Raw genomic sequence first — 26,905 nt, 5'->3', positions numbered from 1 at the left:
ACTGTGACTTCAAAGTCATAATCATTAATTTAATGGGGTATTCAGTAACGGACGGAGAGATCAAACCTGACCCAGAACGCTTGCAGCCACTGTGGATCTTTCACCTCCAAAGGATGCAGCTTCTCTTCGCAAGACAATGGGGTTACTTTTTTATTTATTTATTTATTTATTTTTTTTTTTTTTAACGTCGCTGCCTATTGCGCCAGTAGGCATCTTCCTGGTGGGGCCTGATGGTCGGCCCAAGGCTTCTTCCCGGTGGGGTTTGATGGTTGGCCCAGCCCGTTCTGGTGCAGGCGAGTGTTTATAGTGATGCCATCTTGCATTGGCTCATGCTGCCCCCCGGAACTCGTTCTTGATTCGCTTGGACGGCTTCCTCTAGAGTCCAGGTTGATGGGTGGTCTTCAGGACAGCATGTGGGTAGTTTTAAGCCACTTGGCAGTGACTGAAAAATCCGAGGTGGTAGCGTGGGGATTCGAACCCGCGTCGTCCATCACGCGGTGAATGTGGGCCCAGTACGCTACCAGTTCAGCCGCTGCCTACACGCCTTGCACATTACTCAAGATGGATACCTAATTTTTCAAAGAAAATCCGCCCTCTCTCACGAGCTAATGGTTTTCCTTTATCTACTGAAGCATTACAAGCTTTTGGGAACTTGAAGAAAGACATTGCTAGTGCTGTGGTAATGGCCATAGATCCCTCATCTCCTTTCACGGTGGAAACAGATGCCTCAGATCACGATATAGCAGCTACTCTAGCCCAGAATAGTCGCCCTGTGGCTTTCTTCTCCTGCACTTACTCACAGTGAACAAGGACATTCTTCGGTGGAGAAAGAGGCCTATGCCATAGTGGAAGCCTTGAGGAAGTGGAGACACTACTTAATTGGACACCATTTCAAGCTTATTGCTGACCAGCGCAGTGTAAAGTTTATGTTTGATTCTAAATCAAACAGTAAAATAAAGAATGACAAATAGCAAGGTGGCATGTTGAACCCTCATGTTTTCACTATGATATTGTGTACTGTCCAGGAACAGAAAACATTCCGGCTGATGCTCTCTCCCGCATCTGTGGTGCCACTACTACTGACAAACTCAGTGAACTTCATGAAATCCTATGTCACCCCGGGATATCTCGTATGATGCATTTTGTCCGAGGTCGGAATCTACCTTACTTGGTAGAAGATGTGAAGAGAATTACCACTTGTCAAGTGTGTTTGGAGCTCAAATCACGGTTCTTCAAATCCTCTGGGCAGCTGATCAAAGAAACTCAGCCATTCGAGAGCCTGAACTTAGACTTCAAAGGCCCACTTCTATCTCAATCTAGAAACAAGTACATACAGTTGTGGATGAATTTTCAGGGTTCCCCTTTGCTTTCCTTTGTACTGATATGACTACTAGAACTTTCATCAGTTGTTTAGTGCAACTGTTTGCCTTGTTTGGTATGCCAGCATACATCCACATTGACAGAGGTACATCTTTCATGTCTGAAGAGTTGAAGGATTTTCTGATGAAGAAAGGTGTAGCTACCAGTTGTACTACACCTTACAACCCTAAGGGGAATGGCCAAGCTGAAAAATACAACGGAATTATAAGGAAGACTCTAACATTAGCCCTCAAATCAAGAAACCTTGATGTGTCTCAGTGGGAAACTGTTCTCCCAGATGCACTCCATTCTATCCGCTCTTTGTTGTGCACTTCCACAAACAGTACTCCTCATGAACGCCTTTTCCTGCATAGTAGAAGGTCCACCACTGGCCAAACGTTGCCTACTTGGCTCATCCAAGGAGGGCCTGCTCTCCTGAAACGCCACGTAAGACACAGCAAGAACGAGCCTTTGTAGATGAGGTTGAAATTGTAGAGGTGAACCCCAAGTGTGCTCATGTGAAGGTGACTAAGGCTTCATTAAGACATCTTGCTCCTATGGCTAATGACAACCGAGAAATTACAGACGCTAGTCCTGTACCTCAGTCCCAGGTCTCTGAGGAAGTGTCGGATGCAGATGTTCCCCTGGAGATTGCACGCGGGATCTCCAATGTGGACACTACTCCTCAGAATGACACCACTCAGGAATCACATACAGTGCCTCACCAGACAGCCTCACCTCCTCCACTTCGAAGGTCAGAGAGAGTAAGGCAACCTCCTAATTACCTTCAGGATTACTCCACGTGAACTTAACTAAGAGGGGAAGAATGTGGTGAAATAACTAGTGCCTTTATGTTAATGGTCCTTACAAACTTTGTTTACTTATGGGGTCCTTTCCTTACTCGTCTCGCAGAACAGCTGAGGACTCACCAGCTGAGGGTAGGTTGCTTGTGTCTCCTCATATATGTTGTCTGTTTGTACGTTATTTGTTTAGTGTATGTTTCTTGCTTGTCCTGTCAGTTTGTAAGAAGTGTGATGTACGTACCTTCTTAGTTAATACATAGTGTTTATTTATGTTAGGGTCCGTGTCTAACTATGTGTGTTTTGTTTGTTGCAGTGTACTACTGCAGTGGAATTGTTTGAACAATAAGACCATAGTTCTGCATCTACTTGGTTTACATCAGGAACCAATGGCAAAACTAACACTAAAATTAGCAAGTCCAGGAAAATCTGTGAATAATAAATCTAGGCAACTGCCTAAAGCATGGGTAGGTGCACTAACAATTTGTCCACAAACATATAGGCAAGATAAATCATGGGCAGCATGGCCATGACTATCAATGAGTGAAACAGAATTCAGCCAAATAACAAGGTGGGCATTAAAATCACAAATACAATAGAAGGGCTTTCCTATCAGTCTGTTGTATCTTACCCATAGATAGCAACAGACAATCAATATGGAGTTGGCAACCAAAAAGTGTAAGGAAGCAGTTCAATCAATTAACATTAAAACTTTTCTCTATAAATTACAGTACCCTCTCGAGTTTTGTGCTTGCTTCATTCTGAAGGTATGGCGCTAAACTCGAGGATCGCGAAACTCAAGGTATTGAAATACATGAAAAAGCGCTTATTGGTTCCGGCCCGTGGAAAAAAATTACTTTTTTTTTCGACTTTACTCCCTTGTTATCACAATTTTTTTCGACTTTACTCCCTTGTTATCACAATTTTTTTCGACTTTACTCCCTTGTTATCACAATTTTTTTCGACTTTACTCCCTTGTTATCACAATTTTTTTCGACTTTACTCCCTTGTTATCACAATTTTTTCGACTTTACTCCCTTGTTATCACAATTTTTTTCGACTTTACTCCCTTGTTATCACAATTTTTTTCGACTTTACTCTCTTGTTATCTCAAAATACGTACCTTGATAATATGCAGAAAATGGGAAGTGAGAACAGGTCGTTCTGAAGCCGCAGTTGAAGGCGGCTGCCTTACAATTGGCTGGCAGTTCTGAATACACACTTGTGATCCACGTGGTGTCGTCTGCTAATGTAAGGGTGGTTGCTCGCGGTCACCTGTGGTACAGTTGGACAAACCTATAGCTTCTGGTAGTTTTCTGTGTGTTATGGTATAATCTGCTATTTGTTATATATCATCAAATCACTAACATCATGATTGACTTGTCAATGCCTATTGAACGTGAACTGCCGCCGCAATCACAAAATAGCTCACAGAGGGGTTCAGTTTGCTTACTGCTTCCTTATTTCCCTCACCGCTCACAAAGACCACAAGCGGACAAAAAAGAACAAATCCAGGCAAATTAACACTTTTAATGCTGTGTATTCCCACAGTGCGCATGTGTGGTATACAGCAAAATGACTAATTTCACCAGGAAGATACTTCTTGCAACACCGGCCAGTGTATAGTGGACCTTTTTCTTCTTCTTTTGACCTGTAATGCTTTGTATCGCTTCTTAGGTCCTCCTTCTCCACACTTTTATACTTCACAACATGCACTTAGGGCTGCTTTCACAGTCATTTTGTTTGTATTGATTGTTACCTATGGCAGCGATCGCCGCTATAGTATTTCCATGTGAAACTGACCAATGTAGTGATGTGATGTGATGGTGTTGGAGGTACTGCCTTTATAACGGCACCTCGTGGCGGCTGCGGGGATAGCCTCGCCCCGCACCTTACCACACACTCTCAACACCTGTCGCTTTCTCTGCAGCCACCACTGCCCCATAGGCTAATTTCATGTGGAAAACTATAGCGGCGATCGCCGCCATTGGTAACGATAAAAACAAACTGTGACTGTGAAAGCGCCCCTTATTTACTTAACAGTGCACACTTATACACTTCACCCTGAACTTAGGTGTTTTTCTGTTCTTTTCTTTCCCTGATTTTGGTTTAATATGCCCTTTTGCTATCTTCCACTGTTACTTTTCACCGTCGTTGCCATGCATTACAGGTCAAATGAAGAAGAAGAAGAGGAAAACATCACTGGGAGATCTACAATTTTCATAGCCTGGAGAAAAAGGGTTTTGGACTGTGGTTCCCCAGCACGGGGTGTTCTCTTATCTTGTTAATCAAGTAGTAAGCAAAGCAGCTCTGCCAGTCCATTTTACGAGTCTCTTGGTGGGTCATTTTCCACTGCTCCTCACTCCTCAGCCACTGCCGTCGTCTGTTTGTTTACATACAGCCGTGAGGTACCCACGTACCTACGCTCGTACTCACAACCGTTTTCCATTCATAAGGACAACCAACAGCTCACTCCCGGTTGGGCATATGGGCAACCGCGGTTGCCCATAGCCCCAATGGTTGGACACCACCTTTTAAGGCAGCACGCATGACCCCGACGGTAGGTAGACGTGACCCATACAAGTCAAAGGAGCGCGAAACTCGTAGCGGTAATGCGCGAGTCGTGATGGTAAGAATTAAGGACTAAGCGCTAAACTCGAGGATCGCGAAACTCGGATAACACGAAACTCGAGAGGGTACTGTACAATAAATTACAGAACTCACCTAAAAATATGCAAAACAAAATAAAAACAGTCTGGATAGAAATTCTTGAGTAAATTAAGTAACTCCTCACCTTGCAAGACGGAAGCATGTCCCGAGAGAACCTGTATGGGTGGACCATGTTGTACACTCTCACCCCAGCAACACTCCTTGGGGCTGTTGCAGCATCAGGCCCAGAATTCAACACCTCTGCATCCATTGCAAAGTCTGGTGGCTCCCACATTTGGCAGATCTGAGCCACCTCCAATGGCTGTGCTGGTTCACGGAGACAGGCTTCTGGCTTTTCTAACCATTTCACAGAGTCGTCTGCCTCACACTCTTCCATCAAGGTCTCAATGGCCTCCTGAACCTCTTGAGACATGCTTAAAGCTGTGTTTTTTGTCCCTCCATCTTCAGATGAGTTTCTTTTTTTATTAGGAAATACCTGGTTTGCACTCTCCTTCCTCATTTCTATTGTTTTCTTCCATGACATGAACTCTTTAAACCCATGGCTGAGGGTGAAACTGTCCCTCTCCCTATGTGCCTTGCCCCTGGGGATGTACCAAGGCTCATGAGTTAGAGGTACTCTAGGAAGTCTGGCTCCAAGTGGCTGACTGCTGGTCCACTCTGGTGGGTCCTTCAACTCTGGAGGCTCATAAGAAGAGTTGCCAGTCTGGAGGTTCACATACACTGTTCTTCCATCTTTGTCCACTGTCTCTCTCCACTGGCAACCATGAGGGGGTATCTGCATCTCCATCTGTTCTGAGGCATTCTGGTGTGACAACTCCCTGAGAGTGAGATTCTTGCAATGGCCAGATTCTTTATTAATTGAACTGTCAGTGTTACTGCCTTCTTCCCAAGAACTAGAAGCTTTAAGTGGTGATATGTCCTGTACAGAGTTGGAGTTTTCAGTACTGGAAATTACATCAACAGATTGTGCCTGAGGTGGTAATTGTGAGGCAAGTTTACTTGTAGGCTCAAGTACTACATTCTCACAGTCTCCTAAAACATGTCCTGTTTCAGTAGTAGCTTGCATAGTAAGTCCACTACTGTGCAAACCCTTGGTTTCATCTACACCTGCTTCAATACTCAAATTTTTGTACTTAGTTTGATTAACTTGAAAATTAATAACACATGAAGAAATCTTTTTACTCTCAGCCCCTATATCCCCACTCATGGATGAAGGAATACTTAAAGAATCTGTGAGTATAGCTGGCAGTATGTCAAGGCTGAGGGATGTACCATGGGAGGGCTCATTGTTCCCATCATCAGGGAGAGTCAGCTGGGAGAAGTGGAGTGACTCAGATAGAGGGTTTGGAGATGTGTGATCAGCTGATATTAACTCTGGTTCAGAGGTTACCTTCCCTCTACCCTTTGCCTCTTCACTAAGGGCCACTCCTTCATGTGACATTACCTGAGATTGAGTTTGAAGTGCTCTTTTATCAGATGATGAAGGCTGCTGCCCAACATTAATATTTATTGGGTCATTTTCCATAATCACTTGAGAAGGTAATGACAATGTATTTTCAAGATATATTTCCTCTTGGCTGGTTTGACTATGAGGGATCAACATTATGGAGCCTGGTTCTTGGTTTTCAGTTATCTCTCTTGCCAATTCTCTAGGTTTTACAGTATCATTAAAGACTTCATCACTTCTTGTCACCTGAGCATGTGAAGAACAGTTGGGTACAAAAGATTCATCTATACTGGCACTCTGTTTGGGCACAAATCCAGATTTAGTCTTTGGAGGAGTGAACCCCTGTGATGCTGGTAGATGATGGAGATCCTCATCCTCCTGTTCCCTATCCTGAGGTCTATGCTGAGTCAAAGAATAATTCACCTCAAAAGATTGTGTGATGGGTACACTGCCTGAAGTAGTTTGAAGGCCAAAAGTATTTCCTGAATCTTTGAAATTTCTTCCTTCTTTTTCTGATGAATTGTTCAAATCATGTTTTTTACAAGCAATGTACATTTCTTTATGGTAATCTCTTCTACACTGAAATTTATTATGAGAACCATTCATTTCAAATGAATCATTACTTATCATTGGTTCACTTAATAACTGTGAAGCTTTACCCTCCATAACTGTTCCACACAGCCTACTTTCCTCTTCATTTAATTTTCTTGACCCACAAGTCACACATTTGGGTATAAAATTCAAAGGTATCGATGTTACTCTTGAGTTAAGTTGTTCACCTCCCCGATGATTCTGCAGAGAAATATTCTGTGGACATGCCATGATGTCCTCAAAAGTTATACATTTGGGTACCTTGAGGGGGGTGTTGGGCTTCTCAGGGCTGGCATCAGGTGTTGATGTATAGCTCTCTGCAATGTGAAGCAAGGCACTACTTTTCCTTGGTGGAGTGGTAAGCTGGCTACAAGCAATGGCACACTGACTATTGATGGTTATACTGCCACCCTTCCTATCATCACCACCCTCACCATCATCACCTGCAATGTTCCTACTACTATTGTACACTGATGGACTACTTGGAACTGAATTCTGATCTCCTTCACCACCACTGCATTGGACATCAACTACACCTTGGTTATCCAAGTTCATATCCACATGTACAGTCTCCCTACAAGACTGCACATATGATAAACATGCATCAACTTCCTGGAACGTTCTTGTAATCACTGGTCTAAATTTAAAACTTGTATTTGGACACTCCCCATCACCCCTGTCCTCTGTTTTACCAGTGTATGAGTTAGTTTGAGGAGAGTCATCGGGTTCAACAAAATTATCATCTATATCTCTGCCAACCCTTCTTCTACCTTCAGATTTGGCTGTGTGTTCATTGATTTGCAGACAATCAACAGACCCCAGAGCACTGATTCCCACCTCCTCATCCATCCTTTTTCTACATCCACCTTTATGTTTAGCTGAATCTGTGTTGGGTCTGGGACATTCCATGAGTGCCACAACACTGCTGTCTCCATGACCTGAGCTGCTTCCACCTCCTCTAGCAAGTTTATTGCTCATTGAGGAATGAATTTCTTCCTTACTCTGGGATGCATCAGTCTTACTGAAACCAAATTTTTCATGAAGGGAAGAGATAGTTTTAGACTTGTTCTGATGCATTTTAAGCTTTTCACCAAGAGATTTACTCAAAGACATTTTTTTCTCACTCCAACATTCACTTTCACAGATTTCTGTAGCACTTTTTTCCTCAAATTCATCATTGCCAAAGTCACATGTTCTTTTTCTTGCTTCAGTATCACATACTCTTTTGCTTTTGAAAACTGTTGGAGACTGTTCTATCCTCTCAGAAAGCACTTCAAGTGTGAGGACACCATTCATTGCAGGGGAAGAGGGTGAGGACTGGAGAGGGGATTTTAGTGGGGGAGGTGAGGTTGGAGTTCTTGTCATATCCCCCTCAGGAGTATGGAACCCATTTTGAATGCTCTTCTCCTGTTCTCTGTTGTGGAAGTCCATGAATTCTTCCAGTGTACTCAGGCTATTATTATTTTGTTGCATTCTCTCCCTGCCCCTACACTCAACCTGGGAGTTCTCAGTAAGGGCAAGAGCTAAGTCCAAGTCACTCTCCGTGCTAGTGTCTTTTTCATTAACCTCCTCCAGTACTTTCTTGAACTCCTCTAAAACACTCTTTATCCCCTCCCTCCTTTTTGATGCAATAGAAACAACTTCATCTCTATCACTGCCTTCTATGACATTCTTACCCTTTAATATATTGTTTTCTTTACTGGGCACTTCAAAATGAGAATGATGCATGTCTTGTTCTTCAACTGGTGTCCTTTCGATTTCCTCAAATGTAACTTCAACACACTGTGGACTACTATATTCACTGTCTTTGCTGAGTGTTTGAGGGCTTTTGCTTGCTTTACTCTCATCATCACTTGAGACTTCACAATAGTTTTTTGGGGTTTTCTTCCTCAGTGTACCTAATGGCGAGTCTTCAGTCTCCTTCGGCATATCTCTGCCAACTTTATCCTTACTGCATTCTTCTGTTGCTTTTCCATCATTATCCAGTTCATTAGTGCTACTTTTCTCTTCAGTTGGTACTTCTGATTCCTTGGTTTCTATCCTTATCCGCTTCACCATCATTGAGTGGACTGCCAGGAGGTTGTCTTGTGTGTTTAGTGTACGACCATACTTCTGCTTTGATGATCCTAACACCTCACCATCCTCACAGCTTCTCTTCATACTAAACTGCTGAAGGGAAGACTGACTACCATGAGATAAGCTTATTAAGTCTTCCTCTTCTTATCCATCCTCCCGAAATTTCCCTGATCTCCTGTATCTCTCATCAAGTGATATCCCAAGGTTCTCCTCACTGGCAAATTTGAGTATCAGCTCCTCAATGCAGAGAAGGAGCTGATCCCACTCTTTGAACTCCACTAGTGTTTTTGATGGGTCAAGGCAGATGTCATACTCACTATAGGAGCATTCAATATTCAGCACAAAGATTCCATACAGCTTCATGCCCTTTGGAGGACTGGAAGGGTTTTTGACTGGGCCCACACTGCTGGGGTGTAATCTCGTACTGATAATGGAGCTTCTTGACAGTAAGTCATTGACCATTTTGTGAATCTTAGTCCTCAGAATTAACCTCTTGTTAACATACACAAATTGGAGTGCCTTGGTAAGGTGTGGTTGTGTGCCAATGTACCCTGACACAGTGAATGGACTGACAGAGTGGTGTACTTCAGCAAGCCCCTGGGCCCTCTCTTCTCCAAACAACTGCATAAAGGTGCCCATAGTGCTACTAGACTTTTTGGTCTGAATTATCATGTTACCATTACGATCATTCCTCAAACTGAAGGCCACTTTGGAGTGCATTAAGGCAAAGCTCTCCAGGCGCATCCTCATGCTTTCCAGGTCAATGGCTTCCATGATGAGTTTCCTCCGCACAGGCATGTTATACATGAAGTCTTGGATGGTGATAGTGGTACCAATGCTTGGTCTGTTTGTCTTGGAGGTATCAACTGATTTCTCCTTCCCATAAGTGAAGAGCTTGGTGAAAGTCTGAGATGAGCCTCTGGTGTGGGTTGTGATGTCAACAACAGCAGAGAGATTGATGATGCTGGCCAGGGCCTCCCCACGAAAGCCAAAGTGAGATAGGTGGTTGTTGAGGTCCTTCAGGGTGTGGCATTTGCTGGTGGCATGTCTGGAGACAACACAAAACAATGCTGTTTAAAATCTTTGGATATTTTGAGGATATTTCATGTCCCATATGTGTTATCATTACTTATCTATAAAAATATACAACACATGAAACACACTATTATCATAATGACTTTTTGTTTTAGCACAGTCCAATGGAATTTTTGAATAACTAACATTTAAAAACATATAACATTCATCTCACCTTCTACCCAGGTACTTGAGGTCTGTCTGTGGCACACCTGAACCATTGTCAACCACCTGGATCCTGAAGATGGACAGGTCCACCCTCACTGCAACACAGGTGGCACCAGCATCAAGACTGTTTAACACCTGCCACAAAGACACATACATGTGTGTGTAATTCACCAAGGCCTGATCATGAGCTGGACTCATCATCGCCAGCAAATACCATCCTGATTAGAGCGAGCCAAGCTCATTGTAGTTGATCTCTGGGTACTGCTGGGACCTTAACACACAACACACTCCATCCCTCTTGCTCAAGGAGGAACAGTAACCACTCCTTGTCAGCAGAAAAATCTTGGCCTGAATAGGGCTTGAACCTCAGCCTGCCAGGCCAGAGACTTATCCACCGAGCTATCAGAGTAGTGTAAGAAGTGTGTGTGTGTGTGTGTGTGTGTGTGTATTTACCTAGTTGTATTTACCTACAGTACCCTCTCGAGTTTCGCGCTTGCTTCATTCTGAAGGTATAGCGCTAAACTCGAGGATCGTGAAACTCGAGGTAATGAAATACATGAAAAAGCGCTTATTGGTTCCGGCCCGTGGAAGAAAATACTTTTATTTTGGACTTGACTCCCTTGTTATCACAATTTTTTTCGACTTTACTATTGTTATCTCAAAATACGTACCTTGGTAATAGGCAGAAAATGGGAAGTGAGAACGGGTCGTTCTGAAGCCGCAGTTGAAGGCGGCTGCCTTACAATTGGCTGGCAGTTCTGAATACACGCTTGTGATCCACGTGGTGTCGTCTGCTAATGTAAGGGTGGTTGCTCGCGGTCACCTGTGGTACAGTTGGACAAACCTATAGCTTCTGGTAGTTTTCTGTGTGTTATGGTATAATCTGCTATTTGATATATATCATCAAATCACTAACATCATGATTGACTTGTCAATGCCTATTGAACGTGAACTGCCGCCGCAATCACAAAATAGCTCACAGAGGGGTTCAGTTTGCTTACTGCTTCCTTATTTCCCTCACCGCTCACAAAGACCACAAGCGGACAAAAAAGAACAAATCCAGGCAAATTAACACTTTTAATGCTGTGTATTCCCACAGTGCGCATGTGTGGTATACAGCAAAATGACTAATTTCACCAGGAAGATACTTCTTGCAACACCGGCCAGTGTATAGTGGACCTTTTTCTTCTTCTTTTGACCTGTAATGCTTTGTATCGCTTCTTAGGTCCTCCGTCTCCACACTTTTATACTTCACAACATGCACTTAGGGCTGCTTTCACAGTCATTTTGTTTGTATTGATTGTTACCTATGGCAGCGATCGCCGCTCTAGTATTTCCACGTGAAACTGACCAATGTAGTGATGTGATGTGATGGTGTTGGAGGTATTGCCTTTACAACGGCACCTCGTGGCGGCTGCGGGGATAGCCTCGCCCCGCACCTTACCACACACTCTCAACACCTGTCGCTTTCTCTGCAGCCACCACTGCCCCATAGGCTAATTTCATGTGGAAAACTATAGCGGCGATCGCCGCCATTGGTAACGATAAAAACAAACTGTGACTGTGAAAGCGCCCCTTATTTACTTAACAGTGCACACTTATACACTTCACCCTGAACTTAGGTGTTTTTCTGTTCTTTTCTTTCCCTGATTTTGGTTTAATATGCCCTTTTGCTATCTTCCACTGTTACTTTTCACTGTCGCTGCCATGCATTACAGGTCAAAAGAAGAAGAAGAAGAGGAAAACATCACTGGGAGATCTATAATTTTCATAAACTCGAGAAAAAAGTTTTTTGGACTGTGGTTCCCCAGCACGGGGTGTTCCCTTATCTTGTTAATCAAGTAGTAAGCAATGAAGAAAACAGGAACGGGTCGTTTTAAAGCCACAGATGAAGCCTTATGATTGGCTGAGCTCTGTTGTTTGTTTTGATCGCTGCTTAGTATTTCATGTGAAACTGGCCGATGGGGTAGTGGCGGCTGCAGACGAAGCGAGAGATGTTGAGAGTAAGTGGTAAGTGCGGGGATAGGCTAACCCTGCAGCCGCCACTACCCCATCGGCCAGTTTCACGTAGAAATACTAAAGCGGCGACCGCCGCCATTGGTAACGATCAAAACAAACAAAATGACTGTGAAAGCAGCCCTAAGTGCATGTTGTGAAGTATAAAAGTGTGGAGAAGGAGGACCTAAGAAGCGATACAAAGCGTTACAGGTCAAAAGAAGAAGGTCCACTACACTGGCCGGTGTTTTGCAAGAAATATCTCCCCGATGAAATTAGTCATTCTGCTGTCCACCACGCATGCGCGCTGTGGGAATACACAGCATTAAAAGTATTAATTTGCCTGGTTTTGTTCTAGTCTGTCCGCTTGTGATCTTTGTGAGCGGTGAGGGAAATATGGAAACTGTAAACAAGTTGCACCTCTCTGTGAGCTATTTTGCGGCGGCGGCAGCGGTTTATGTTCAATAGGCATTGAAAAGTCAATCATGATATTAGTGATTTCATGATTTTTAACAGAAAGAGTTAGCAGATTATTTCATAACACACAGAAAACTACCAGAAAAATATAGGTTTGTCCAACTGTCCCATGGGTGACCGCGAGCGACCGCCCTTACTTTAGCAGACGACACCACGTGGATCACAAGCATGTTTTCAGAACTGCCAGCCAATTGTAAGGCTGCCGTCTTCAACTGCGGCTTCAGAACGACCTGTTCTCACTTCCCATTTTCTGCCTATTGACAAGGTACGTATTTTGAGATAACAAGAGAGTAAAGTCAAAAAAATTGTGATAACAAGGGAGTAAAGTTGGAAAAAGTCTATTTTCCATGGGTCAGAACCAATAAGCGCTTTTCATGGATTTCAATACCTCGAGTTTCGCGATCCTTGAGTTTAGCGCCATACCTTCGGAATGAAGCAAGCGCGAGATTCGAGAGGGTATATATATATATATATATATATATATATATATATATATATATATATATATATATATATATATATATATATATATATATATATATATATATATGTGTGTGTGTGTGTGTGTGTGTGTGTGAGAAGATATGAAAAATTAAATAAAGAATGGGTGAACTGCCATTACAGCATTATTTTTAACAAAACTTGTATAAAAGAAGGGTTGCTCCCCACCTACACAAATATATATACAGTAGATCCCCACTTAGCGTGAGATCAATTAGCGCGAAGCGCAATTAGCGCGAGCCACCATCAACCAAGAAAATAATTAATTAGCGCAAAAGCCTCAGTTAGCGCGAGCAGCCACCACGACTGAATTTTGAAAATTGCGCCAAGCCGCCAAGATGCGCGGCACAAGCCGCCATGATGCGCGGCACAAGCCGCCATGATGCGCAGCACAAGCCGCCATGATGGGCGGCACAAGCAGCCATGACGCACGGCACAAGCCGCCATGATGCACGGCACAAGCTGCCATGATGCACGGCACAAGCCGCCATGATGCACAGCACAAGCCGCCATGATGCACGGCACAAGCCGCCATGATGCACAGCACAAGCCACCATGATGCACAGCACAAGCCGCCATGATGCACAGCACAAGCCGCCATGATGCACGGCACAAGCCACCATGATGCGCAGCACAAGCCGCCATGATGCACGGCACAAGCCGCCATGATGCACGGCACAAGCCGCCATGATGCACGGCACAAGCCGCCATGATGCACGGCACAAACACATATAAGTGCTTCCATTGTATTTCACCTCTCTGTGCCACCATAACCCCTGCAGCTTTCTTTTCATTCTCTGTTGCAAGGAGCTTGTCAGCCAGAACAGCTAGTGATGCATGTTTAAACGTCGTCAGGAAGACCAGCGAACACCATTTTGCTGCCAGAACAGCTAGTAAACGTCGTCAGAAAGATCAGCGGTCGCCATTTTGCTGCCAGTGAGACGCCGTTACCATGGCAACGACGAGGCTTAACTGAGAGGCGTACAAAAGCGTTTGATAGAGGGGTCCAGGTGGTCTGGGTGCCCGGTGCAGCCTGAGTCGCTCTATCAAACACACCAGGCGCCCAGACCACCCGGACCCCTCTATCAAACGCTTTTGTGTGCCTCTCAGTTAAACCTCGTCATTGCCATGTAAGTGGCCTCTCACTGGCAGCAAAATGGTGTCCGCTGATCAATGGCGTCCACTGATCTTCCTGACGATGTTTAAGCATGCATCACTAGCTGTTCTGGCTGACGAGCTCATTGCAACAGAGGATGAAAAGGAAGCTGCAGGGGTTATGGTGGCACAGAGAGGTGAAATGCAATGGAAGCACTTATATAGGTTTGTTTGGGCTGCCATATTTGCTGATGACGTCATCACAGCACGGAGGCGCTCCACCTCTCCAAACCGGGCTGCAGCAAGCGGTCCTAGTTGGCAACTCCTGCTGCAGCGTCACGCGTCTGAAGCACCTGGGCCCGAATTCACAAACATACTCAATAACTACGAACTAACATAACTAAGCACTATTGATTTAGCTACCGACGTTAGCGTCAGATTCACAAAGCAAACTTTAGATGTCAGTTAGAGGCACACTAAGTCAGCGAGGTCGCTGATTGGTTGATGACGTCATTGGCCTTGCAGCGAATCACAAGCATATTCACAAAACCGTCAGTCAATCATAGGGAGGCCCCTCCAGCTGCCACTTCAAAAGAACCCGTTCTCTTTTCCCATTTTCTTTCTTTTAAGGCAGAAATTATAAATTGTCATTATAATAAGGTGTAAATCATAAGGAATGGATATAATATATACCATAGATAGACCTAAACCTAAGCTTTCAACAGAACTTTTTTTTAAAATTCTATTACAAAAAATGTGGCTACAACAGGCAATCTCTCTTAACCCTTAAAGTACGGGTGGCAATATATTTCTCTGGATGGTGTGCACGAGGAAAATTTAGACATTTAAAAGAGGTGGAAATGGTGTCTTTGCAATAATTGTATATTCATCTAGTATATATGGTGGTGTAATAAAACTTCTCTCCTAATAATAATAAAAAAATTATGACAGTCGAAAATATTGCTCATTTTCTCGTGGCCGTGACCTGTCGAGTGGAAGCACCCCACTCTCTCTCTCTCTCTCTCTCTCTCTCTCTCTCTCTCTGTCAATGTCACTACCATAGCAGTCATCAGAGTCACTGTCACCTTGATTCGCCTGTGCTCTACTTCCGCCCGGACCAGAGGAACTGTTTGACGTGTCACGAGACATGCCAGATGTATACTGAACAAAAGTGGAAAATGATCTGTGGCCTTTGGTAGGGCGCGCGCTGAGATGAATGAGAATGTGTACGGATGCCAGATGCATCCACCATTCTTCTGAGTCAAGAACTGGCAGTATATTTGAAATGTAGGGAGCGTAGAGTGTGATGATTATATATATGATCCCCGTATGGGTGGGGTGTGTGGTAGCGCACTTATATATACGATCTCCGTAATCTAAGGGTTAAGGGGGGCAACTTACCCCACCTTACCCTAGATATGGGTGCATTTTCATCCTTTTATCTTTCTTTACGCTTAAGATTATAGTTTCAATTTTTTTAGATGAAGCAATTTAAATATATAAAACGCACTTTCCACTTTTCAGTTATACTAACCACCAGTTCCTCTAACTTCAACACATTGAAATTAATCACTGAGTAACAGTTTAAATAATGCCATGTTATTTTGTAATTGATTTTGCACCTGAAATTATTTTTGACAATGTCCAGGTAGTTATTTGCAATGGTGACCTATTTACTGAGCAATAATGTCTAACTGAATCTAACCATATGTAACCTTGATTAACTCAAAATTTACTCCTGTGCGTTATCTTTCCCTGTGTTGCGTAGTATGGACAGCTATGCAGTTGTCCTTCCACAAGTTCTCAGTTTCCCCCAGGGTCTTGACATGAGAGACAAAGCACGTTTTCTGTCTCCAACAATTTTTGTGTTATTTACGATTGTGGTTAAATTCACCCAATGTTTGCATTGGAGTGGTGATGACATTTATAAGTGACATTTCAGGCTAGGATGGTCTGTGAAGAAAAGTGAGGCAACTGGCATGATCCTTGAAGGACCAAAGATAATCTTCAATATAGCTAATGTCCTTTCGTGGCAAGATTTACTGCGTTATGTTATGAGAAAAAAATCTATAAAAATATCTTCCTTTTTAACCAACTTTTTGAATAAACAAAAATGAAGATTAATTTTCTTGGTACAGTGTTTTCATTTTGTATGCAAATTAAGTGAGATATCTAGTTTCATACTGTTGTATTAGATTAAATAAAAAAGTGTAAATATTTTTTATTGTTTTCCTAAAAGGGGGTTAAATTCACCCGTAGTTTGCATTCACGTTACAAAAATACAGTCGTCCCTCAAATAGTACAGTTTCCAATAGATCGGTTTTGGTTTTATGTGGATTTTCTAAGCAGATTTTTTAGGATTTTTAAATTTCCCAACGAGCAGGAAATTTAAAAATCCTAAAAGATCTTCCATGACAATCCATATAAAACCGAAACTGAACTATTGGAAACTGTACTATTTGAGGGATGACTGTATTGTTTGCATTTAAGGGTTAATAGCTGTTGTGAGCAAGGAGTATAAATTTCTCCTCTAAGTTGATGTTTAAACAGTGTAATCTGAAAGCTCCATAAGTGCTATCGCCTTACCAGTTCTTCAACACATTGGGCCACGGAAGTGATAGCAACTCCTGACCTCAGCTGAGCGCACCGCCTCAGGGAGAGGGAGGATCTTGGCCGACATAGTCTGCAATGAAGCAAAAACTAGTTAATATATTATTTGGTGCAATTTTTCCTAAAACATGGTCTCAAAACCTTCCTCCAGCTTTTCAGAGTCCTATGTAATCTAGAAGCATGAAATGTTTCACGTGGGCCTGCTGCCTGGTCACAAGAACCCCCACAAAAGCTAATTTCTCACACAAATTTGTGGGAATTCCCCATAAAGTAGCAAAACTGGCCTGGCAGTCATGTATCACGGCAGAAACGGGCTGGAGTCGCCAAAGAGGACGCTCAAGAAAGCCTAAGGGCGCTATAGGCAGCACGAAAAAAAAAAGAAGAAAACTTTACAACTAAATTACATGGTAAATGATTACGTAGAGGAGTCGGAGTCGGAGGTATTTTTACTGACTCACTCCAGCCAAAAGTAGCCGACTCCACCGACTCCGACTCCACACCCCTGGTGTTAATAGTGGCTTTTCTTTTCTTGTTCTGAATGTTTGTAGGATCCAATTGCTAATTTTTCTTGCCATTTTTCTTATTTTGTGGTAATGGTGAGTAAATGTCACATCCATACTAATGTATATGCCTAGGTCTTTAACCTGGGGAAGGTAAGTTGTGGTAACCCAAATGCTACACTTGCCCTGTGTTACAGGAATATTTGTTCTCACCCACCACAGGCTCAAGGGCCAATGAGACAGAGATGAGCACCAAGGCCCTGCACAGCTATAGCATATGCTCCCTGCTTCAGCATTTGGTAAATATCTATAGCTTCACCTGTCTCACAATAGTGTATGAAACTGTTTATTTCTGGTCGGCTTTGATGTGTTTTCAATCAATAAGCTACCTATTCACCACTGAAATCACTAGTTTTACGATTTCCCTTCCTCATCCATCTGCCTTTCAAAAACTAGTGATGTCTGATAAAGAAATAACAAATTAATAATACACACATTAAAATTAACCAGAAATAAAAGTTTTGTCCTCACACTATGCAGAAATGAGAAAAATAAACCACTTAACCCAGTAGCAGCGGGGATCATGTTTCTCAATGGTCCCTTGAGTGAGAAAAATGAGTAAAAATCATCACTCACACAAACCATTTCATAATACATATCAAAGCATTTGTATCAGTTTATGCATCATCTTTTTTGGGGGGGTTTATATCATGGCACAAATTTGGCCTGCTGCTGTTACACGGTAAAGCCACAAATTAGGCCCGTCGCTGCTACCAGGTTAAGCCTTCACAAAACCATGAGGAAAGTAGATTCTGCTGCCACTTGAGTTGAGACACCACCTCAACCTCCATAGACAATGGTGCAGCATGAAGCATATCTTCTCAGGTTTTCTTGTATTTTTTTTTTTTTTTACAACAAAGGAGACAGCTCAAGGGCACAAAAAAGTAAACAACAAAAAAAAAGCCCGCTACTCGCTGCTCACAAAAAGAATCCAAAGAGGTGGCCGAAAGAGAGGTCAATTTCGGGAGGAGAGGTGTCCAGATACCCTTCTCTTGAAAGAGTTCAAGTCGTAGGCAGGAGGAAATACAGAAGAAGGAAGATTGTTCCAGAATTTACCAGCGTGAGGGATGAAAGAGTGAAGATGCTGGTTAACTCTTTGCATAAGGGGTTTGGACAGTATAGGGATGAGAATGAGTAGAAAGTCGCATGCAGCGGGGCCGCGAGAGGGGGGGAGGCATGCAGTTAGCAAGTTCAGAAGAGCAGTCAGCATGAAAATATCGATAGAAGATAGAAAGAGAGGCAACATGGTGGCGGAAATTAAGAGGTAGAAGACTATCAGTAAGAGGAGGAGAGCTGATGAGACGAAGAGCCTTAGACTCCACTCTGTCCAAGACAGCTGTGTGAGTGGAGCCCCCCCCCCACTTGAGATGCATACTCCATACGAGGGCAGGCAATGCCCCTGTATATGGATAGCAACTGTGCGGGGGAGAAGAACTAGCGGAGACGATACAGAACGCCCAACTTCGAGGAAGCTGATTTAGTGAGAGACGAGATGTGAAGTTTCCAGTTAAGATTTTGAGTTAAGGATAGACTGAGGATGTTTAGTGTTGAAGATGGTGACAGCAAAGTGTTGTTGAATAGTAGGTGATAGGTTTTTGGAAGATTGTGTCAAGATGATAGGTGGAGAAATTGGGTTTTTGAGGCATTGAAAGACAAGGTTCCTTTTACCCCAATCGGAAATGATAGTAAAGTCTGAGGTTAAGCGTTCTGCAGCCTTCAGCCTGGAGTCATGTAATTCCTGTGGAACACCACTGTTAATAGGGTTATGAGAAGAACAGTGACCGTCTACCACAGCAGAGATAGAACGGCCGGAAAGGAAACTGGAGATACAGGAACAGAGAGAAGGATAGAATCCGAAAGAGGGCAGTTTAGAAAGCAAAGACTTGTGCCGGACTCTATCGAAGGCTTTCGATATGTCTAGTGCAACTGAGAAAGTTTCAACGAAATGGCTAAGAAAGGATGACCAAGAGTCAGTTAAGAGAGCAAGAAGATCGCCAGTAGAACGCCCCTTGCGAAACCCATACTGGCGATCAGATAGAAGGTTAGAAGAGGAAAGGTGCTTTTGAATCTTCCGGTTAAGGATTGATTCAAAAGCTTTAGATAGACAGGAAAGTAAAGCTATAGGGCAGTAGTTTGAGGGATTGGAACGGTCACCCTTCTTAGGCACAGGCTGTAAGAAGGCGTACTTCCAGCAGGAAGGAAAGGTAGATGCTGATAGGCAGAGGCGAAAGAGTTTGACCAGGCAGGGTGTCAGCATGGAAGCACAGTTTTTAAGGACAATAGGAGGCACTCCATCAGGTCCATAAGCCTTCTGAGAGTTGAGGCCGGAGAGGGCATAGAAAACATCATTTGGAAGAATCTTAATAACAGGCATAAAGGAGTCAGAGGGGGGATGAGTAAGAGGAATATGCCCAGAATCGTCCAGAGTGGAGCTGTTACAGAAAGTTTGAGCGAAGAGCTCAGCCTTAGAAATAGAAGAGACGGCAGTGCTGCCGTCTGGGTTACGAAGAGGCGGGAAAGAGGAAGAAGTGAAATTAGAGGAGATATTTTTGGCTAAGTGCCAGAAGTCTCTGGAAGAATTAGAGAAAGCAAGGTGTTGACATTTGCTATGGATAAAAGAGTTTTTGGTAAGTCGAAGAATAGATTTGGCACAATTCCGGGCGGAAATGTAAAGGTCATGGTTAGCGGGAGTTTGAAGGCTCTGGTACCTTTTGTGAGCTGCCTCTCTATCTTTGACAGCACAAGAACAAGCGTGATTAAACCAAGGCTTTTTTTTAGCATGGGGAGTAGAGAAAGTACGTGCAATGTATGCCTCCATTCCTGAGACAATCACCTCTGTGATGCGCTGGACACACACAGAGGGGTCTCTATCCTGGAAGCAGTAATCATTCCACGGGAAATCGGAAAAGTACATCCTCAGGTCGTCCCACCGAGCTGAAACAAAATACCTGAAGCATCGCCTCTTCGGTGGGTCCAGAGGGTGTACAGGAGTGATAGGACAGAATACAGAAATAAGGTTGTGATTGGAGAAGCCCAACAGAGAGAACAGTTTGACAGAGTAAGCAGAAGGATTAGAGGTAAGGAAAAGGTCTAGTATGTTGGGCCGGTCTCCAAGACGGTCGGGAATACGTGTAGGGTGCTGAACCAACTGCTCTAGGTCATTGAGGAGAGCAAAGTTGTTGGCTTGTTCACCAGGCTGGTCAGTGAAAGAGGATGAAAGCCAAAGCTGGTGGTGAACATTGAAATCTCCTAGGATGGAGATTTCAGCAAAGGGAGAGTGGGTCAAGATGTGCTTCACTTTAGAGTTCAGGTAGTCAAAGAATTTTACATAGTTAGTAGAATTAGGTGAAAGATAAACAGCACAAATGTATTTAGTAATAGAATGATAATGAAATCTTAGCCAGATGGTGGAAAATTCAGAAGTCAAGGTCGTGGGCATGAGAGCAAGTGATGTCGTTGCGTTCGTAGACACAACATCCAGCTTTGGAGTGAAATTGAGGATAGAGATAGTAGGAGGGAACAGAGTAGAGATTGCTGTCAGTAGCCTCAGAAACCTGTGTTTCGGTGAGGAAGAGGTGAGGTTTAGAGGAGGAGAGATGGTGTTCCACAGAATGAAAATTAGAACGAAGACCACGAATGTTGCAGAAATTGATAAGAAAAAGGTTCGAGGAGTTATCAAGACACCTCTCAGGTCGGCAGCCAGAACGGGAGTCCTCACTGGGGGAATTTGTGGTCCCCCCCCCCAGGCGGGGACTCCGAGGCTCTGTTATGGTCTGCCATATTGAATTTTGAATTTTGGGAAAAGGTGTGAGTGTTGTTGCGAATGTAGTGTGGTGTGGATAGAGAGAGGATCTGTCTTTTGAGAGCATGCTGAACTACTCTCTGGTGTAGATGAGACAATAGGGAAACAGTTAATGAGGTAATGGGAAGGGTCTATGGAGGGCTACAGCACCCTCCTCACCTCCCATATATACCTCACCAGGAGTAATTAATTATTTAATAAATCCAACCAAAGCTAATGTCACCATCTAACGAGGGAAAGGGTGGGCTTTGCCTCCTCTCAACCCCTTATTTTATTCTAACCAAATATAGCATCCCCTCCTAACAAGGGATAAGAACATAAGAACATAAGAACATAGGGAAACTGCAAGAGGCCGAGTGGCCTACACAGGGCAGCTCCAGAATCCCTCCCATTACTCACGATGGGTGAGATGTAGTTTCAGGGGTTACAGGTAGAGGCTTGATCCTCGTTTACCTTCGGTACGGGCATACGTTCCAGTACCCTGTCTCCTTACTGCACCCACACCTCACTGCCACCTGTCATCCTCGTCCACGTACCTATCCAGTCTACTCTTAACCCGTAAGCTGCGGGACTAAGATTCTGAGTGCGTCGCCTAGTGCGGCTATATCAGCGAGAGATTGACCTTCAATAAATGATATCTAAGTTACATAAACGTGTCATAAATATTACAATACACATATCTGTAGCTCGAAATGTGTTGTATCCTGCATATTTCTTAGATTTTTCTATCACAAAAATGTTTTTCTGGCAGTATCTGAAGCCGCGGCGGAAACTTTTTGGCGCCTGTTTGAAAAGCCCGCTTCCAGAAGGCTTACAGCAGCTTACCGCTCAGCCGCCCAGAAGGCGTACAGCAGTTTGCGGGTTAAAACAAGCTATCGTCCCTGCACTAACTATGTGATTGCAGAGTCTATTCCATTCCCCCACCACCCTATTACTAAACCAATGCTTGCCTATATCTCTCCTAAATCTATACTTTTTTCATTTAAATCCATTACTGCGCGTTCTATCCTGCTGGCTAATTCTCAGTACTTTACTTATATCGCCTTTGTTGTAACCCTTGACCCATTTGAATACAGTAATCCCTCGTTTATCGCGGGGGTTAGGTTCCAGAACACCCTGCGATAGGCGAAAATCCGCGAAGTAGCGACCTTATATTTATTTTATTATTTATATAATTTATATATTATATTTTATATATATATTATTTAAAAAAGACATATCTCTGTGAATCTCGCCTCAGCCCGTGTGAACAAGGTCGCACAACCACTAGTTTCTCGAGAGATTCAAAGTCGGCTATATTTCATGGGAAACTCATCGAAATTCTAGTCAGAAATTCAGTCACCAACATGTCGGTTACTCATGTGGTCGATAAGTTGTGGTCACAAGAAGAAGAAGAGCGTATCAGCTGTTCGATTTAGTAGCTCTCCACGTGTTTATTCCAGTACCGCAAAGAGTTCCACGAAACTAGATAAGCTTGGAGTAATCATTTTGAGCAAGTTTAGGACTTTACTCTTGTTCAAGTGTAGTCATTGCCTCATCCTGTCTGGGTCCTCACTGCCAACTTCTCGAGCATTTAACGGTACCAAGCTGTAACACACTCTCCATTTGTCTTCGAGCTAACCACTGACGAACCAACAAATGCTTCGGTCGCTGAGCCAATCAGCGCCCAGGATACAGAACACAGTGCTCTGGTTGGTCGCTTCCCATACATCAGCCAATAGTGTGCCGTGTACAATCACATGTGGGCAAACTAGCTCAAGCGGAAGCGGCCGTAGATGTGTTTTACATACGTGCGAGTCTTTGTCTACTCATCTGCTGTGCACTATGTATTGTATTTCAATTTAATATTATTTCAATATGTTCTTAATTTTTTTATATTGGTGACAATTTTTCGGGGATAGAAAATGCTTCTTTTACTGCAAAATAAGTAAAACAATATATATTAAAATACCTCAATACCGCAAAATTCCGTGATATAGTGAAAAATCCCCGATACGAAACTAAATATTTACAATTTTAAAATCTGCGATACAGCGAGACCACGATAAGTGAACCGCAATATGGTGAGGGATTACTGTACTTCTATCAGATCTCCCCACACTCTTTGTCTTTCTAGTGAATATAAGTTTAGATGTTTCAGCCTATTTTGATATGGGAGGTTCCTCAGCCCCTGAATCATCTTGGTCATCCTCCTCTGAACTGATTCTAGCAAGTTGATGTTCATTCTGTAGTGTGGGCACCAAAACTGGACAGCATAATCTAAGTGTGGCCTAACTAACGCTAAATAGAGTCTGAGGATGACCTCTGCACTCCTGTTGGTTACAGTCCTGTTAATTAAGCCTAATACCCTGTTAGCCCTATTCCTCGCATTAATACATTGCTTCCTTAGTTTTAGGTCAGAGTTCACTAACACTCACAAATCCCTTTCACATTCTGATCTGCCTAGCACTGTGGAGTCTAAACTATACCTGTGTAATGAATTGCGTGTTCCTACACTAAGTATGCTACACTTGGTGATGTTAAAATTCATCTGCCATTTCTCAGACCAAGCTGGCAGTGCTCTAGCATCCTCCCCTGTCCTAATAGTGCATCCTATTTTGGTGTCATCTGCAAATTTACCTATGTCACTAGTTATCCCATTGTCTATGTCATTGATGTAGATAATGAATAAAAGCGGGCCTAAAACTGAACTTTGAGGAACCCCACTGGTAACATTACCCCATTCGGATTTTTTACCGTTAATGGTAACCCTCTGTTTCCTGTCGCTAATCCACGCCTTCATCCAATCAAATACCTTCCCTCTTATTCCATGAACCCTGACTTTATTTGACAGTCTCTGGTGAGGTACCTTATCGAAGGCCTTACTAAAATCAAGGGTTAATTTGCCGTTTCACCCAACCAACGATTTTCTGATGTGGTTCATGTTTTTCTAGTGATAGATTTAGTGAATTGCACGATTTTGTACCTCATTTCCGTCACAAATGTCTGCTTTTCGAGTTATGCCTCTTTTCAAGTTATGCCTATCCCCTGCCCTAAACGATCTTGGGGACCTGTGGGAACACAGGGTTTTTGAGTGGGGGAGCATAAAATCGACTAATGCGCATTTCAAATGAGGTCGAGAAATCAACAGAATCACATTAGAACAGCAGAGAAAAGGCATAGCCTACATTGTTTTGAATGAGGGGCGGAGGCGGTCATCTTGATGTAAGCAGTGTTGCCAACGATCCGCTATGGGTGAGCAGTGTTGCCAACGATTTGCTACATTTAGCAAAGATGGCTGCGGCCACTGGCAGGTGAGCAGTATTGCCAACGAAGTGCTTCATATCACAAGGGGGAGTTTTTCTGGGAAAATTGTTATTGAAATACCCTGGCTGAAGATTTCTAACTTTCCTAGATGGGATAGGCATAACTTGAAAAGAGGCATAACACGAAAAGTAGACATTTGCGACGGAAATGAGGTACAAAATCATTCAACTCACTACATGTATCACCAGAAAAAAATAAAAAACACAAGAAAATCGTTGCTTTCGCCAAGTTCAGGAAATGAAAACCACAACAACGGCATTACCTTACTGGCCATATGTTGATGTTTTTGTGGCGCTACTGCTGCTGCTGCCTCTCCTCCCTATAACTACAGGAAAGTTTACAGTTTGGGCACCGTACTTTTAAAGGAAGGACACCATGACTTCGTCGTCTGGATTAAATTGATTAATAAATTCCCAGTAGTTGTCCGTACAACCAGCACACACCGTGGCCATCTTTAAACTGACAGGCAAACACTATCTTACTGCTCGAATGGACCGCAGTTTCGAAACACCAAACACGGTATTTCTTTACAACTACTGCTTCATCCCACCACTGCCCCCCCACTCCGTCCCGCGCTGGGTATTCCAATGGCCTACAGCGAATGTCGAATATATTTGAACTACTCCAACCCAACTTTACATAACCTAACCTCTAACTGTGGGGGGAGCGAAGCTCCCCTCGACCCCCCTCTTAACCAAGGGAGGCTCTTGGAGGACCCGTGAGAATTCAGGGGGTTCTGGTGGGGGAGCATATTTAAATTATTCCAACCGAACTTTACAACCTAGCTAACTGAGGGGGGCTTTGCCCCCCCTCGCCCCCCCTCCTAACCAAGGGGGGCTTCGCCCCCCCTGGACGGACCCCGCCTCCCCCGGTGTGGTCTGGTGGGGGAGCATATTTAAATTATTCCAACCGAACTTTACGACCTAGCTGAGGGGGGCTTCGCCCCCCTCGACCCCCCCTCCTAACCAAGGGGGGCTTCGCCCCCCCTGGACCCCCCCCTCCCCCTGGTGCAGTCTGGTGGGGGAGCATATTTAAATTATTCCAACTGAACTTTACAATCTTGGGGGACCACTGAGAATTCGGAGGGTCCTAGTGGGTGAGCATATTTAAATTATTCCAGCCGAACCTTGCGACCTAATTATCTAACATCGCCCCCTTCGTCCCATCTCTTAACCAAGGCCCAACCCCCCCGCCCTTTCAAACAATATATAATCCCTTACCATTACTGGAAGGAATATATATTGCTACCGCTGGCTAGTCTTGTGAACCCTATTTATAGGAGCAGTGATTCGCGTTATTTTTTAAATGATTGTTTCCATTTTATTTTTTGCCACTGAGCTGTTTCCTTTGTTATAAAAAATGAAATGGCAATGCTCCTCACCGCTAAATCTGCTAAATGTAGCGAGTCGTTGGCAACACTGCTCACTTACCTATGCTCGCTTATGCAGCGAATCGTTAGCAACATTGCTCACCCCTAGCGGATCGTTGGCAACACTGCTTTCCTTCTAATGGCCGCCTGCACCGCTCTCATGAAAACAAATGTAGGCTATGCCTTTTCACTGGTGTTCTAATGTGATTCTGTTGATTTCTCGACCTCATTTGAAATGCGCATTAGTCGATTTTATGCTCCCCCACCCAAAAACCCTGTGTTCCCACAGGTCCCCAAGATCGTTTAGGGCAGGGGATAGGCATAAATTGAAAAGAGGCATAACTCGAAAAGTAGACATTTGCGACGGAAATGAGGTACAAAATCGTGTAATTCACTAAATCTATCACCAGAAAAACATGAACCACGTCAGAAAATCGTTGGTTGGGTGAAACGGTAAATTGTCCAAATCAAGATAAACTTCATCATAGCTCTCATCATTGTCAGCTGCCTCGTATACTCTATCGTAAAAGGATAAAAGATTAGTGAGGCACGACTTTCCTTTAATAAACCCATGCTGTGAGTCGTGAATTAAATAATGTCTGTCAATTTGGTCCCTAATATTATCAGCTATTATTGAGTCAATCATTTTATCTATAACTGACGTCAAACTAATCGACCTATAGTTTTCCATAGAAGATTTGTCACCCTTCTTAAATACTGGAATAACGTGTGCCTGCCTCCATGAAACAGGCACCACCCCTGTGTATAGCGACTTCCTAAATACTTCTGTTAACTGCCCACTGATTTCAGTTTCACATTCCTTTATTACCCTGGGGAAAAGTTCATCTGGCCCTATACTGGAGTTGTTTGTAATTTTTCAGAAGCAATTTCTTGCTGCACTGCACCATCCTAAATAACTGCCTTTTTACCCCGTCAACATGACAAATTAGAAAATAATAAAAAGTCTGCCAGCACTGACCTGCCCACCTGAGACCATGGCCTTCA

The sequence above is a fragment of the Eriocheir sinensis genome, chromosome 36 (genome assembly GCF_024679095.1).
Source record: "Eriocheir sinensis breed Jianghai 21 chromosome 36, ASM2467909v1, whole genome shotgun sequence".
Lineage (NCBI taxonomy): Eukaryota > Metazoa > Arthropoda > Malacostraca > Decapoda > Varunidae > Eriocheir > Eriocheir sinensis.
Note: the sequence above shows the minus strand (reverse complement) of the source record.